Raw genomic sequence first — 18,424 nt, 5'->3', positions numbered from 1 at the left:
TTCAGATTCATGCAAGAATTTCTCTGATACGTATATTCCCCGAGATAATTGAGTCTGAGGCATGCACTAACTTATTTTCACTGAATTCTGCCAGAACGCTTTCCAGAATACCTGTACCAGTTTACAGTACTTCCCCGTATCCTTGCCAAACTGATATGTATCATCCTTTTAAATTTTTGCCAATTTGATGGGTGTAAAATGGTGTATCATTTTTGCTTAATTTTTATTTATCTGCTTACTAGTGAGGCTGAGTATATTTTCATTATTTGTTAGCCCTTTGGGCTTCCTTTGCTTCAAATTGCCTAATCATATCTTTTATCTATGTTTATATTCAGTTTCCAATTTTATTCCCACTGATTTGCAGGAACTCTTTGTATATTCTAGGTTTTTTTTTTTAATTGAAGTATAGTTGATTTACAATGTTGTATTAGTTTCAGGTGTACAGCAAAGTGATTCAGCCACATATATATATTCTTTTTCAGATTATTTTCCCTTATAGGTTATTACAAAATATTGAGTATATTTCCCTGTGCTATACAGTAGGTCCTTGTTGTATACTCTAGTTTTAATGCCCTGTAGAATTTAGTCATTGCTAATATCTTCTCTTAGTCATCTGTCTCCCAAGTTTGTACTTCATTGAATGGAAATCCTTAAATTTTATGCAGTCACAAGAATTGTTTCTTTATCTCATGTCTGTATTTTTGGGTGTTGCTTAAAAAGTTTTCCCTCTGGTTCATAAAGATAGTCCTCACATATTTTATTACCTTAGTAGGTTGTAAAATCCATTTTGAATTTCCTTAGCATGTAGTAAAAATGCAGGATCAAGCTCAATTCTTCTTTGTATAATGATCCAATTTTTTCATGCTACCTAAGAAGCCAACTGTCCTTTCCCCGTTGTTTTTTGGTGCTATCTTTATCAAATATCAAGTTTATATGTCTGAGCCCTCTATTCTGTTCCAGTGGTCTGTTTGTTTTCCTACATGAGCTCTATACTATCGTTATCATAGATTTTCAGTGAAATTATACTATCAATACATTTTCTTTACCCTTGTTGTAATAGGTACAATTTATCTTATAGGAAGGGGAATTGCATAGTGATTACTGTGACTTATTTAAGAGTGGTAGACAGCAACAAGTTTTATTTAATGATACTTGTTTCCCCCCAAAATGGAAAAAATATTAATTACATCATGGATGTCAGAGAGTCTTCAGATCCATATAAAGCAGCTAGGATGTTTGCTTAAGTCCTTTTCACATGGATTTTTCAAGTTTGGGGTTTCTTCCATACCCTTTCTTCAGGTCCCACAACACAGGTGCTAGGAATATGGGCGAGCTTTATCGGGTCTCCTAGTAAAATCAGCCTTCTATATCTGCGGATAACAAGGGCCAACTATTATACCGTTTTATGTAAGGGACTTGAGCATCCCCGGATTTCAGTATCCACAGGGGGTCCTGGAGCCAATACCCCATGGATACCAAGGGAAGACTGTAATTGCACTGGAACTTGTTGATCACCTTACCTGTTAGCCCCATTTTGGGGGTCTTGTCTATACTCTCCTTTGATTTGTTTTGGGTAGAATTCTTAGCATGCATTATTCCCTACAAACTGAATTCGTCTAAGTTTTGGGTTTCAGACTGAAACTGCCGTGTTAGTGCAGATACTTGTTCTCCAATGTTAATCTCTTCCTTAGAATGGTCCACCTCTCTACCAGTGTGTCTTCTTCCCAGCAGCTTCCTGCTAAATTTCCTTCACTCTACTTGCTCAAGGCAGAGAAGTAGAAAATGAAATTTACAACCACAATGTTCTTAGAAGGAGAATAGAGCATGCTAAATAAAAGCCTTTTTGTTCTGCTGAATATTTGGATGGGTTTGGATATGCAAAAGTGGGTCTGGTCCTTAGCCTGGAAGTAGACACCAGCCAGAACTGTGTGCTCTGCATAAAGCATAAGAATTTGCATTGGGGGCTGCAATCCAGGAAGGAGAGAGTGCTGAGGAAATAGGACCCAAGAGAAACAAGCTAGCTAGTGTGTTGCTGAGCCCATATATGGGTGGGAAGCCAACAGAACAATTCCTGGGAAAAAGACTTTTAAGAATTGCCTAGTTTCCAAGTGGTAGGAGTTCATTGTTGAGCTGTAAATATTCATACCCCATTGGTCACCCTAAATTTGCACTAAATTCTGATCAAAGCAAAAATATCTCACATTAACAGATAAACACATCTGTGTGTATTGAGGGGGAACGGGAAGTGGTGGTGTTAATGAGTATGTATCAGCTGAGAAAGGGAATGGGATTCACAAATGGATTCACATGGTGCAGAATGTGACATCCTGGGTAAGAAATAGACAATCTGTTAATGACCAGTGTCCAATGGAAACAGGAACTCAGAGCCAGAGGCCATCACAGTAACAAGGGGAAGGAGGAGGAAGCAGAAAAGAAGGAAAAAGAAGAATGAAGAGGGGGAAATAACAATTATTTGTAAAGTAATCCAGGGTTTGCTTTTGCTTTTCACACATAAGGGTGACCATGAGAATGTAACACCCAACACCTGCCTCCTCCTTCCCAGAGATTTCCAGCAATCTCAGAGAGGGCTTTGGACTTCCCACAGTAAGCAATGAACATTCAGGACAATACTATCTAGGTCTCATAACATAGGAGGCCTCAGTTAACATCTGGATGGCTTTTAATTAAACATTAGCCCTTAATCCCAAAACTACTCCAAGGGAGGCTGAAGGCCCGGTACAATGGTATATCACAATTTTCTTCTAGCTTCTAGCCCTAGAAGTGTCCCCAAACTCATCATTAGAACGAACCTTTGTTGTAATTTCCAGTGTATCATAATGATCATGAATGTTTTTAAAGGAAAAATATTTTTTAAAAAATAGAAAAAGCTTGTAGGTCAATCTGTTCTTTTTGTGGATCTTGATCTTGTATCATCTCTCTCTTGTCCCTGACTTTGACACATGCCAGCAATTTTCTGCTTTTTCTTATTCTCACCCTGGGTTACCGGAGCTGGTTCCTAGCTTCCTCTACTTTTATTCCTAGTCTAGTCAAGCTGGAGCTCATCAGGCCCCAAACTGGTCTTATATCTCTTTGGGAGTTCCTACAATGGACAAGAATCGCGTTTATAGTCACCCTTGGTCTCAGCCGAGTCTCTCCTCAGCTCTTGGCTGCCCTCTTCTGGGATCAGGTCCCTCAGCCACTGCTGTGGACCAGCAAGCCCAGCTTCTTTTTGAACTGGGACTGGTGGAGTAATGACAGATGTATATTTGGACCCTACTGCTGCCATAGGATCTTAGCAATGTTATTTTACCTATAGATATCTCTTTTTTCATCTCTCAAATGTTGTAGTTATTTTACCAACAAGGAAGATTTTGTGGAAGGAAAAAAAAAAGAAATGCTGAGGCCTCTCAAATAATAAACCATTAAGTGAATTCAATAAAAACAGATAACATTATCCTGGTACTATCTGTTATCTCTTCTAAAAATATCACATGTAGGTTGCACATCATCACCATTAATAAATATCTGCGAGTTTTTAATAAAGTAATTTCTTACATTATTCTTGGATGGCGAATTTTTTAAGATTAAATTGAAATATGAAGAGTAGGGGAATATGTTCAATGTTCCTAAAGTTCCCAGCTGGGTGGGAACTTCAGGAACATTGGTTCCTAAATTTGGCTGGCCCATGGATTATCTAAGAATACATGAAGAACATACATTCCCTACACGCACACACACGCACATGCGCGCGTGCACACACACACACACGATGCACACACACAAGTTTTCTTTTAGATATTACTAAGAATTAAATTGCTAAGGACCCTCAGACTTTCAATTCCTTCTCTTCTTTAGCCATGAACATAGTTTGCTCCTAAATTAAGAGCTCTCCTCTCAATTATATGGAAACGAATATGAGGTTGGGGAAGCAAGGAGGCAAAACAAAAAGAAAAAGGAGGAAGTAATAGAAAAGAGAATTCTCATACATTGCTGGTGAGAGTGTAAAATTATATAACTACTTAGGCAGACTCTGTGGCAGTTTCTACTCAAGTAAAATATATGCCACTCTATGATCCAGTGTTTTCGCTCTTAAATACTTACCCAAGACAAATGAAAACAAATGTCCACATAAAGATTTTTACACAAATGTTCATAGCAGCTTAATTTATAGTAGCCCCAACCTAGAAACAACCCAAATGTCCATTAACACTGGAATGGATAGACAAATTCTACCTGCAACAGCACAGATGAATCTCAAAAAATATTATGCAGAACAGACACAAAAGAATATTGGGCTCCATTGTTTTTTTTTTTTAATTCTTCTGTTTTATGGTTTTTAAATTATTTTTTGTTTCTTCTGTTTTTACAAAGTTTTAGAAGAGACAAATAGGCAAAACTATTGTAGGGTACTAGAAATCAGAATAGTGGCAAACTTTAGCAAGTGATTGGTGATTACTCCCTCGCAATGGGCACAAGAGGACTTTCTGGGGTGATGGAAATATTCCACATCATGCCTAGGAAGTAGTTACATAGGTGTATACATAGGTAAAATGTCAGTGAGCTATATGTTTAAAATCTGTGCCTTGTACTAAATGTCGATTATATTTCAATTTAAACTAGAGAGATAGAATAGATAAAGGAAAGGAAATTAGAAAAATCAAACCATGACAGGGCTAGAGAAGAGAGTTGCAAGTTAGAGAATGTCTAAGTTCTCAACCCATAATGTTATTAAATTCTCCATCCAATTTTCAAATAAAATAATTTTTTAAAATTTATTTTGATTCCAAATGAGGTCACCAAATATCGCAGTAGTTTCCCAGGCTCTGCCTTTTGCTAAGGACCTGGTAAACATCCTGAGAAGGCTGAATTTGTGCCCTGAAACCATAGTGTGCTTCACTGACATACAACCTATGCGGTAGCACAGGACTCTGAGCTCAGAAAGGGTTTAATGCTCTGCTGTCGGAGTCTTAAAATTCTTAAAAATGTTATCTTTGAACTTATGTTTTGCAAGTGAAGTTTGTCAGGACAATGCAGCCCATGCATCAAGAGAGGAGATACGCGCAATATATGTGTCTACTACTTGTTGCTGTTCTATTTGCCACACACCATTTGTGAGGCCCATGGGCACAGAATTTCTGTGGATTAACAATGTGTGGGAGCTCTATAAGACTCAAAGCAAGTGCAAGGTAGCATACTGCATCTATGACTGAGTAAAGAGCAAGGCCCTGACAGCCTCCAGAGGCTATGTTATCTGCTAGGACCAGAACTTGTTTCCAAAACAGGGGGAGGAAAAAGGCAGTGGTGTCCTAAGAAACAACAATCGCCAAGGAACTTTATCATATCCTTTCTTACCTATGTTAATCCCTTGTATTAACCAAGTGAAAATGATGACATAAAAGGAAAGGGAAATATAATATAAGGCAACTCATTTTTTCTTTCCTTTTTCGTCATTCCTTATTCATCAGAAAGCTGAAGGTAGAATGTGTTAGTAGAATGTATGCATATCAAGAAGTGAAATAACTCTTCAGCCATCACCTCTATCTAGTTCCAAGATATTTCTATCACTCCAAAAGAACCCCTGTACCCAGAGTAGTAGTCATTTGAAACTCTTTTCACATTTACCTTCTAATTTCTCTTTGGAAATGAATAAAAGAATCTGGGTTTTAATTATAGCATTAAAAAAAAAGTAAAATAAAAACAGTTGAGTTAGTTTTGTTCAGGGTTTCACTGTCTCGCTGTTCTCACTGTCTGGTGAAAGAAAAATACAAAATGCAAATACAAATTATGAAATATGAATTGTGTAATTTCGGTGACTCTGCATGCAAGTAAATGCTCTGATATTTGCATTTAAAACTAACATTGCATTGCATACATGAATGGTAAAATTCATGCCAATAATTTTTTGTTTTAATTTTTCTTTACTTAGAACAATAAAACACCATTACAAGTCAGGAGAGATGGAAGAAGAAAAGAAAAATCTTTATATTTTGGTGCCTTTAAGGGCATTTTTGTTTTTGCTTTTTGATCAAGATGTCCCACCTTTTCATTTTGCACTGGGTCTCGAAAATTATGCAGCCTTAGCACAAGGAGATCAGCTTGGTGCTTTGTGGCCAGCCAGAAGGGTGGGATAGGGAGGGTGGGAGGGAGGGAGACGCAAGAGGGAAGAGATATGGGGATATATGTATATGTATAACTGATTCACTTTGTTACAAAGCAGAAACTAACACACCATTGTAAAGCAATTATACTCCAATAAAAACGTTAAAAAAAAACAAACAAACCCAACAACAACAAAAGAAAATTATGCAGCCTGTGTTGCCTGGAGCTGAAGCTCTCAAACAAGATGGGTATTGGGTAAAGATGGGAACAGTGAGGATAATAGGGAGATGAGTGGGGCGGACACCTAGGGGTCCCTCTTAACCTCATAGACTCAGTACCTGGGCTGCAGAAGGAATTCATCCTGAAGTAGGACAGTCAGAGAACACAGGCAGAGGCAGGGAAGACTGGTAATAGAAAGCAGTCTGATTTCGTAGTATTGTGTGCTGTTTCTTCCAGTGTCTTTTTCTTTTTTTTAACTTTTTCTTTTATATTGGAGTACAGCTGATTAACAATGCTGTGATACTGTCAGGTGCACAGCAACGGGACTCAGCCGTACATATACGCGTATCCATTCTCCCCCAAACTCCCTTCGCATCCAGGCTGCCACATAACATTGAGCAGAGTTTCCTGTGCTCTACAGTAGGTCCTTGTCTTCCAGTGTCTTCTGACCCAGGCTTACAAGATGATGGCTCCAGGTGGGATATTGTGAGAAACTAACAGAGCACTTCAGAGAAGTCCTACAACAAGAGAACTGTTGTAGGTGGCAGGAGGCCTGGTTTAAGGTTTGAGGACTAATACCACTGTCAACACTGGTGGAGCATGGGGGCTGGTGGATCTTTCTCCTTCCTAGAGTGGGGTGTTACTTATTAGGTCTTCTGGGGTGTGGATGAGAGGAGTAACTTTGGTATGGAGGCTACAACAGAGCCTGAAGTCAGTTCAGTTCATTGGGAGCCAAAGGGTCAATAAAAGCTGAGGAATCCCAGCTATACAAACTTGGAGATGAACTCTAACAGGGACTGTGGAGGTTTTAAAACATGGCCCCAAATGCTTTGGCTCTCCTCCCATTGAGAGGTAGCTCTGTGTTTGCTTGGAATGGAATATGGCAGAATTGATGCTGTGATAGTTTCCAGCTCCAGGCAGACTCCACTTCCCATCTCTTTGGGATACTGGCCCTAGGAACCCATTCATTATGCCATGAGGAAGTTGAAACAGCTTGTGGAGAGGTTTACACGGGAAGGAATCATGTCCCCCAGTTGTCATCACTGGCGGATTCTCAGCATCGTCAGCATCAACTAACCAGACGTGAGGGTGAGCCATCTTGGAAGTGAATCTTCCAGGTTCCAAATGACCTGCTCCAGTTGACACTGCATGGAGCAGAGACAAGCCTTCCTTGTTAAACCCTACTCAAATTGCAGACTTGTGAGCTAAATAAGATTGTTGTTGCTTAAAACTACTGAGCTTTGGCATGGCTTTTGGTGAGGCAATGGATAACTGGTATGCAACTTGGGTTCTACTGGGAGAAAGGTGGACTTGGTTTAGGTCTGAAGTTCTAACATTTCCACCTATGAGAAGTCTGCAGAGTATAGAGGTTAATCATATAGTCCCTGGAGTTAGAACTTCTTGGTTAAAATTCCCAGTTCTGCCATTTACCAGTTGTGTGACTGTAGGCAAGTGTCTTATACTCTCTATACCTCAGTTTCCTCACCCATAAAATAGGACAATAATGATAACAATGATAAACCTACCACATTGTTGTCAAGGTTAAATGAGCACTTAAACAGTATCTGGCACATAGTAAGCTTTATATCATTATTTTCAGAGCAAAGGCAGCTTCATAATCTTTTTAAATTATTCCTTACCTGTGATTTCACTCTTTAGAGTAGCTGAGCTTGAGAAAATACAATTTAACTTTTTACACATTTAGTAATGACCTCTTTATTCAGATTCCACTGTCAGTCTGCTTTTATTTATTTATTTATTTTTAAGTATACACATTTCTTCTATTTCTTTTTCTTTTCGGCTGCATTGGGTCTTAGTTGCTGCACACTGGATCTTCGTTGCGGTGTGCGGCCTTCTCTCTAGTTGTGGCACACAGGCTCTGTAGTTGTGGTGCACAGGCTCTGTAATTGTGGCGTGCGGGTACCAGAAAGCGTGGGCTCTGTAGTTTGCAGCACGTGGGCTCTCTAGTTGAGGTGCACAGGCTCAGTAGTTGCGGCTTAGTTGCCCTGGGGCATGTGGGATCTTAGTTCCCCTACCAGGGATCAAACCTGTGTCCCCTGCATTGGAAGGTGGATTCTTTACCACTGGACCACCAGGGAAGTCCCTTTCAGTCTGCCCTTTTACGTTTTACAAGATAATGTTTTATTTATATTTAGAAAAAAAAGTCAGCAGCACAAAGGTGATAGGGATGGAGTGAGTTCATGCTGAAAGCCCACCTGGTGGATTTCAGGCTTTCAGGTAAGCACATCATCTCATGCCTCCATTCTGTAACCTCTACTAATTTTGTATTACTTTCTTGATTATAAACATTATAGATGAGCTCTGGATTATGGGAACACAGGTATTAGTTATGTTTTTCTCTGCACTTTTCTGTATTTTAACATTTCTCAAAGTGAAAAAACACAATACATGTTTATTATTTAAAATCTGGAAAATACAAAATAGTAAAATAATTACTCATAATTTAACCACCTGGAGGTTACTCTTAAATGTCAGTACCCATTTCTTAGTGAAGGGAAAATGGACCAACCATCTAAGAGTTTTATGAAGGTTAGGGAGGTGGCATCTGAAAGCAGAGGAAAGTACTGCACTTGAAAACAAGTGATAGCAGATCCTTAAAAATAAGTCAGGGGCCGTAAAGGCATACTTGACGCAGATGAAGAACAGTAAAATTTTAAGACAATCAGAACATTACAACACAATGGTAATAATTTATGCAACACTTCTAATTCCATATGAACACGTTTCAGAACTTTGCCATTGTAATTCACAAAACCATTTACTCCAAAAAATATCCACTCTCTAATAACCATCAAGGACCTACTGTGTAACACAGGGAACTATACTCAATATTTTGTAATAAGCTATAAGGGAAAAGAACCTGAAAAAGAATATATATATGGCTGAATCACCTTGCTATATACCTGAAACTAACACAACATTGTAAACCAACTATACTTCAATTTTAAAAAATCCTCTCTCAGGCTTCCCTGGTGGCGCAGTGGTTGAGAGTCCGCCTGCCGATGCAGGGGACACGGGTTCGTGCACCAGTCTGGGAAGATCCCACGTGCCGCGGAGCGGCTGGGCCCATGAGCCATGGCCGCTGAGCCTGCGCGTCCGGAGCCTGTGCTCCGCAACCGGAGAGGCCCCAACGGTGAGAGGCCCGCGTACAGCAAAAAAAAAAAAAAAAAAAAAAAAATCCTCTCTCTAAAAATTAAAAATTATATATATTAAAAAAACACTCTCATAAAACAATTTTCCTTTGGTTATGTAAGTAGCAAAATGCTTTTTGCTTATTTATTTCTTCACCCAATTTATGAATGATAAAGTTATCTCTATAGGAATTTCTGCCAGTTGGTTTCCTCTGACCCAAGTGGACCTCCTGGGTGATAAAATTATACTCCTGGTTCCTTCTGGATGGAGGCGATGGCATGGAGATTGCACCAAAAGGAAGGCGGTTTCAAACCGTGATTTGGCCACCTAGCTTGAAGCAGAGGCAGCTGAAAGTTCTGCTCCTGAGACAGGAACCCCACAAATGCAGAGGATGTCCTCCAGCCCCACCCAGTGCCTGCTCACAGCAACACTGTCCTAATACAGGATAGAGGCAGTTTGTGGGTTTTGGCTTTAAAATACCACACCATTTCTCTCTCCCTAAACCTCATCCCCTAGAGACCAGACTCAACTGGATTGGGACCCTCCTGTTGGCAGTAAAAACTTTCTTCAGCACTCCTCCATAACAGGGTGCCAGGATGCATGCTGCTGTAGAAAGTTGTTGTTTTGGCAACTTTGGCAAGTTGCTGTGAGAGAAGCAAGGAAATGGAAGGGTTATATAACTTTATCTCAGTGAGACAGGAACTAAGGTTCAGCTGGAGTGATGGATTGGTTAGAAGGCTTGAAGAAAGGGGTAAGGGCTGGGGAATCAGTGCTGAGGGAAATGGGAGAAGCTGATCACGCAGCTCCAGAAGACCTGAAATGGAGACTTGTAAGTTTGTAATAGGGTCAGTCGGCATGGTTCTGGGATTTTCGGCAGGAGAGTCCCCAAATACAGACAGAGAACCCTCTGAAAACAAAATTACTGCAAAGGAAGGGTTGAGAACATGAGTGATTTGGGGAGTTTTAGAGCATCCAAAATACAATCAAGATTTAGCTTTATTAGATAATGAGATCTAGCAGATCTCAATTTTTCTAAAAGAAAAATACTACAAAGAGGTTTCTCTTTAATCCAGAAATTCTCCTTTAGCTGAGGGAGAAGTGGGAGTAGTTGCCCTTCACAGATCCTCCCAGTACCACAACAGCTAAGGGCAGGATAGCCCCTGAGGGTGAGCTGGGAATTTGTGAGGGTGTTTTCTTGATTGTTACAAAGATAGCATTTAGTAAAGCTAAATCTAATCAACCTCACTTCTCTTGCTTGGCTTTAAGGTACGCTGAATTTTCTAGGAAGGCAACTACTGAATAAACTGAAGGAAAACTGTACCTCCTTTTATGGAGAACTTTACCAAGAAGCATTCAGATCTTTCCAAATAATACCACTAGTAACATGTCAGCTAATGTTATTTAAATCAATACAATACACTTGTTTTAGTCTGCACTTGTAGCTTTCGCAGTCAATAATTCCACATATGGGAACTGTTAGGAGATAAACAGAGGCATATTAAAAATTTTAAGAGTTTAGGCAAAAATTGATTAGAATTGGGCAGCATCTAATCTAGCAGGTAGAAAGGAGCTCTGAGGAGCTGTACAACATGAAACACTTATCTGTAGAAGGGTGTAGGAGCAAGGAAGTTACAGGAGGCAAAAAAGCCTTTTGTTATTGCAAAGTTACTTTCCTTCAGGGGCTGGCAGGAATCTATCAGGCAGCATTAGTACCTAACTAGCGCTGATCAGATGATTCCTGATTAACTGGTTTAAGATTCCATTTCTGCGAGAACAGAAACTGTAACTAAGTCTTGGTTTGGCAACATGGGCCTTAGCATAAGTGATTCATTTGGGGCCTGTTATCTTATTTTTTAACACTACAAACATATGAGTATCCCATTATTCATTCCTTTTAGTAAAACGGTGACTAAGTATTTACACACTGAACTGTGTTTTATGATAAATGACTTCCAGTTTATTAGAGTAACGGGGGCAACACAAAACATTTATTATTAAAAAAGGGAGGGAGGAGGGAGTAGATTCGTAGAGCTAAGACCCACTGGGCCTAGTGTAAGACCTTTTTACTTTGGGATCAATAGACCCTTTCAGAACATCATGAAAACCAGGAGACTTCTTATAAGTTCTATATATAAGCATAAACATTTGCATAAGCACCCTATGCTTTGTATATGCAAATAGAGTCATTTTTAAGGGATATTTGGAAGATGAGGTACTGGAGGAGGGTGTGTGAATAGTTTCATAAATAAGGTAGACTTGCTAGGGTGTAAACAGAAAACAACCTTTATTCTTTTGCAGCCTTGTGTTTAAACTGTCTAGAATGGTTCTTGTCTGTCTCAGCACAAAATCTTGGGCATGTTGCATAGTATTTTCACTGTCACTTTCAGATAATAAATAGGCCAATTCGGTCCAATAATCTGTATTTCAAGCTCCCACCAAGTCAAGCTCCCTCCTTAGGCTCTAATCTTTTCAGATTTTAAACCTTTAGTGGGGGGAGGGGTGTGGTCAGTTTCTTCCCTGTTTTCTACTCCCCTACCCCCAATGTCAAGGTTGCATTGCCTCTTGATTTATTGAGAGGGCAATGGGAAGAGGAAACTGGGACAAGGGGCTGAAAGGTGTTACACAGTTGTAATCTGGTGTTGGTGCCTTGTGGATTGGACAGATTCCAAATGCTGATTCTCTCCCACAGAGTGCTTTTCTAAAAACTTAGTAAACCCTTCCTACTTTGAGAATATCTAACCTTAAAAACTATATTTGTAGGTTCCTACTGGCTCCTCTACTGGCCATGTGTGATCCTCCCTTGGCCCCTGGTTTTGACAAAGATTCTCTCCTTAACTGCATTCTAGAGAGGCACCTCTGAGCCCTCTCTCCAGAAGGGCTCAACCTTGGCCTATAAAGATTAGAACAAATGCAAACATAGTTTCTAACAGCTCAAGGCCACATCCCTAGGATGAGCCTCACTCCCTTAAAGTGCCTCCCTAGAAACCTCAAGGCTGCCAAAAGAATTGACTGTTCCAGCCAACACCTGCAGATAGAGCCTTGCCTCCTAGTCTCTGCGGAAACATAGACGTCTAGCTTTGATAAGGGCCAGTTAACAAACACAGATGGGTTTCACAGGCACCAACTTGCTCTCCCAGCTTTTTATAATTTTTCACCTCCCTGACTCTATTGAAACCCTGCTCTCCCCTCTTCCACTATTCTTTTAAACTGCCCAGCCACCTCTGAACAAACTCAACTCAAAGTTGAGTTCAGTTCGCACTGGACTCTTTTTCCTATTGCAGTACTATAGTACTGATTAAAATTTGTCCTTACCACTTTAGAGTCCGGCTTTGCTTTACTTTGATCGTTTTCAGGGATTTCCAGTGACCCACCTCTCTGCTGAAGTCACCACACCCTTTCAGGTGGTCATCTTGGGTCAAGTCCAGCTCCCTTCTCTGAGTCCACATCTGGTTTGTGGGTCACTCATGCATCCCCTACCCCACCAAGCTTCAGGTGCAGGCCATTCCCAACATAGTTCTCTGCTTAGCTCTGTTGTCGGAAAAGCAGGTCACCACAACTTTGAGACTTTCAGGCCTGAGTCAGGTGTCCTGTCTTCCAAGCTTCCCTCTTCATTGGTTTGAGGATGGCTTAAGCACCCTCCTCCCTTTGCCCAGTACCCAGAGCATTTGGAGGGAGGGAGAATATCACCGCAATAATATAGTAGATTCTTGCTATTCATTTCTCTTTTCTTCCTACAATTTTTTTTACTCATCCTGTCTTTATTTAAACTTTTTTCTTCCAGTTTTATTGATATGTAATTGATACACGGTGCTGTGTAAGTTTAAGGTGTACAGCATAATGATTTGACTTACATACATCATGAAATGATTACCACAATAAGTTTAGTGGACATCCATCATCTCATATAGATACAAAATTAAAGAAACAGAAAAAAATACAAATATGTATAGATACATAGATATATTTTTTTCCTTGGGATGAGAACTCTCAGGATTTACTCTCTTAACAGCTTTCATATATAACATACTGTTACTGACCCCCAATGGATCAATGACCGTCGATGGGTCCTTTGCCCGGAGTTGCAAATGCCAATCGAAGATTTGACATAGCAGGGCAGAAACTTTATTCATTGACCAAGGAATGGGTTTTTAGGGCATGTTTTTAGAGCATGAGCTCTCCCTTCTCCCCCAGGGGAGGGGACTAAGGGAATCTTAAGGGGTAGGAGGCAGACTTGTCATCAGGGCTCTAGGAAAGGGGCAGAGATTTCCTGGAGCAGCCAGAGGCAGCTGGGGTTTGCGCAGTCTTCTACAATTCTTTGCACGTGGCACAAATTGTGCCTAGCAGGGTACACATCCCCCCTTGGGCGGAGACCTTAGCATGGTCCGGGAAGATCCCACATGCCGTGGAGCGGCTGGGCCCGTGAGCCATGGCCGCTGAGCCTGCGCGTCCGGAGCCTGCGCTCCGCAACAGGAGAGGCCACAACAGTGAGAGGTCCGCGTACTGAAAAAAAAAAAAAAAAAAGGTAACTTTTGGACACCTCCAGGTCTCATCTGCTCAGGCATGTTCCTGTGGTCAGGTCAGAGCTGGCCGGTTCAGAGCAGTTGACCACGGCATTTCTCTTAAAGCACAGCTGCAAAACATCTCTGTCAAATATCAGGTGCTTTAGAAACAAACACAGGGATAAATTAAGGCAAGGATCCTTTAGCTCTCAGGGGCTGGTATGGATGACAATACAGCAGTGTTAATTATGCTTATCATGTTGTACGTGACATTCCTAGGATTTACTTACCTTATAACTAGAAGTTTGTTCCCTTTAACCACCTTCATCCAAGTACCCCTCCCCCTACCTCCCCCACCTCCGGCCTCTGGCAACCACAAATCTGATCTGTTTGGTTTGTTTTTGAAATATAATTGACCTACAACACTATGTTAGTCCCTGGTACACAACATAGTGATTCTATATTTCTATACATTTCAAAATGATCACAATGGCCCTTCTACAATGTGAGGACACAGTGAACCAGGAAGCAGGCTCTAACCAGACACTGAATCTGCTGGTGCCTTGATCTTGGACTTTTCAGCCTCTAGAATTTGAGAAATAAATTTCTGTTGTTCATAGACCACCCAGTTTATGGTATTTTGTTATAATGACCCAAACAAACTTAAGACCGGGATTTCAGTTTTTTTGTAATTTGTCGAAAATTTCCTTGATAATTTTTACTTGATGATACTTGATGATTTTTAGTGATGTTATATGCAGGAATGTGTAATACTGCTTTTTTTTGGTACAAAATTACATATAAAGATTCATACACATATAATCTATTATATATAATAGATCACATAATTATGTATCATTATACTAGATTACATTATTATACAACGCATGTTTTATGTAATATATGTTACATATATATTACATATAATATGCTAAAAAATGATCACCATGTTAAATTTGGTTAACTATTTGTTACAATACACAGATATAACATACTTATCAACTGTATTTCATACCCATGACTTATTTTGTAACTGGAAATTTGTACCTCTTAATCTCCCTCAACTATTTCTCTCTTCTCCTCAATCCTGCCTACAATCAAACTTTGATTTTTATAAATATAGATGGGGTCATGGGTATCTTATTCCTTGTTGCATCCTCAGCATTTAGCCTGTGCCTAGGTCAGAGTAGGCTTTACGTGACTTTGTTTTTTTTAATGGATGAATGATTATGGCATTGATAAATAAATTTTTTGCATGTAAGTCAAAGCAAAGAACAACAAAGAAAATTCTAAATCAGGTTATTTTTCTGTTTCAGTTTTCTTTCTCTTATCCAATTTATTTTCTCATTCCAATTCTGCTTTTCTCTCACTCTTTGAGTCACTAAATTTTCCCCTCAAAGTGATTGCCTTCCTTCGCCTATTCATTTTACACTTGTAAACTTTACACTTTACACTTCACCTGCATTTTACACTCTGGAAGTCTGGTTGAATTCATCCTTTGCAGTAGAAAAGAATGCTAACTGTAGGGCGACTTCCCAGAGTCTTCCTCACATTCCCTTTTCATTCTGTTGAAGTGAAAAGAGCTTCTGCCCTGGATGATGGAGGACAATTGGATAGGATAAACTGCTTCTTTGTCAATTTATTTTCCATAAAAGAAATCCTCCTTTAAAGGGAAACTTATTTATAGATAGAATAAGTGAAGTTGATTTTTCTTTGGGCTAGCCGCAGTGTTGACACAAGAAGGGAGAAAAACACCAGAATTGTTACATTTATCCCATTGGTTGTTTCAGATGGTCAGTTCCTTTACCAGAAACCAAAGGTCTTTCACAATTGACTCTGGATATCATGGATGAAAGAAAACATTGCATAGTATCAGCCAACCTAAAGGACAAAGACCCTGAATTCATAGACACTCCTAGACTGAAAGTGACAGAAACGTAACACAAACTAGTAAAGAAATAAAGGAAATTTATTTGCTTGCATTACTTTGAAGTCCAGAGATAGTCATTACTTCAGGAAGGACTAGATCCAAGGACTAAAATGATGTTAGGGCTCTGATTATGTTTGCCTCTGAGAGCTACGTGGTAGGCAGGATGGAAATTCCAGAGTTTCTCCACTGGAAATCCCAGATTTACACCCCGTCAATTTTTAGTAACCCCAGTAGAAAGAGAATGCTTTCCTGATAGAACCTGTAGAAAAGTCTCAGAGAAGGTTCTGATGGATCTAGCTTGAGTCAGGTGCTCCAAATCAACACTGTAGCCATGGAGATAGTATTCCAATTAGGCAGGAATAGGACACAGATCCACACTTGGAACTGAGGAATAGGAAGGGAAATGGCTAATGGGGTGGGATCAGTCCCACTCATACTACACAGAATGGGTTCTCTTAAGAAACTGGCATTTTCTCTTAAGAAACTGGTGTTTTCAAATGGAAGGAGTACTGGCTAGGTGCCCCACCACCATTTATTTTAAATTTATTTATTTACTTATTTTTGGCTGGGTCTTAGTTGCTGCACGCAGGCTTTCTCTAGTTGCAGCGAGCGGGGGCTACTCTTCGTTGCGGTGGCTTCTCTTGGTGCAGAGCATGGGCTCTAGGCCCACGGGCTTCAGTAGTTGTGACACGTGGGCTCAGTAGTTGTGGCTCACGGGCTTAGTTGCTCCGCAGCATGTGGGATCTTCCTGGACCAGGACTTGAACCTGTGTCCCCTGCATTGGCAGGCAGATTCTTAACCACTGCACCACCAGGGAAGTCCTCCCCCGCCATTTTTTTAAAAAAAAGTCTGCACTTTAAACTTCTTTCAAGTCTGAAACTTAAAAGATGGCAATTCTTCAAACTACTCTGTTATCCATTCTAATAGTAAATTTCTACCAGAAATCATCTCTTATTTCCAATCAAGATCACTCATGCTCTAATTTATAAGCACAAATACTTTTGTTGGAATTTTGACAGAGATGTCAAACAACTGTGACAACTTTGCTTTAATGACTTAATGGCTTGGAAAGAGAGAAAATTAGGAAGAAAAAGGAAAAAAAAGGAGGAAAAGACACAAATAAAATAGATGCAAAATAACTCCAAGAGTGAAGCAGGATAGTTATGACTGAGACAATCAGTAGCCTTAGTTATCATTGGAGTCAGCGCTGGAGGTCACTGAAATTAACACTGAGATATAGGGCTTATGGAAACCTAGCTGAGTTCTATTTCTTGCCCACTTGAGTTTGTGATCTGAGATTCATACTCACTGCATGTCCCAATCTGAATTGTGATTTCCATCTTCCACCTAATTTGTTTCTCTGCTTTGATTTCATAGCTCAGAAAATGCCATCAGCATCAACACAGGTGACCAAATTAGAAACTAGTTTTTTCTTGCCTTACCTTCACAAATATTTAAACATAACATTTTCTGTATCCACTCTTGAATCTTTTCATATCTTTCTCTGTCCATTCACCTAGTCACTCACTCAGTTCCTCATGAAATCCAGAGTCCAGTGGGTGAGGCATATATCAAACAAATAACCATAAAAGTAACTGTTGAACTTATAGTTACGATCAGTGCTATAAGGGAGAGTACAAGGGGAACTAGGGGGTCAGGGACGACTACCTAAGGAAGTGACATTTAGGCTGAAACTTGAAAGTTCGTAAGAACTGGTGGCAGAAAGTGGGAGATCATGTGTGTTCCAGCCAAAAGGAACAGTTTGTGTGATGACCCTTTACACAATCGTGGTGTGTTAGAAGAATCATGGAGGAGAATTATGGTGTGTAGGAGAAACTGAAAGATGGCCACAGCAGTCTTAAGGCATCATCATCTTTCACCTGGATTACTGCCATAGCATTTTAGCTTTTCCCTTTGTGGAGTTTCATTTTCCTAATCTCTTCTTCAGAGGATTACAAGGAGGCTCTTTGTAAAACATGAATCCAACATGTCTCTTTCTTACTTAAAATAAAGATTCTCCAAAGCCTTCAAGATAAATACCTAATCTCCCTAGCACAGGGTCAAGGCTCTTGGGATGTGTTCTCTGTGTTGTTCTCTGGTCCTCCCTCATGGCTCCTAGCAGTCTGTGGTGGCAGTCACTTCTTTCACATCTTTGGAAATGCCTTGCTCTGGTTTATTTTCATCTTTGCACCTCTGGCTCTGTAACAGATTTTAACTGGAAGGCCCTTGCCTCCCAGAATTCTGTTCAACTCATCAGACTCAATTTTTTAAAGGCTTCTTTAGAAGCCACCTCACAGCACTCTGCATACCTCTAACATAGCACTTGGGATAAAGTCTTGAGATCCATACACTTGACAAATGTTGAGTGGTTACTATTGCTAGCACTGTTCTAGGCACTGGAGGATAAGCAGTGAACAAAACAGATATTATGTCAGCTTCATCCCTCAGATTGTAAGAATCTGGAGGACAGATTGTGTTTTAATTATTTCTGTATCCTCAACAGCACAACAGTGCCTCACATAAT

This window comes from Phocoena sinus, chromosome 3 (genome assembly GCF_008692025.1).
Source record: "Phocoena sinus isolate mPhoSin1 chromosome 3, mPhoSin1.pri, whole genome shotgun sequence".
Lineage (NCBI taxonomy): Eukaryota > Metazoa > Chordata > Mammalia > Artiodactyla > Phocoenidae > Phocoena > Phocoena sinus.
Note: the sequence above shows the minus strand (reverse complement) of the source record.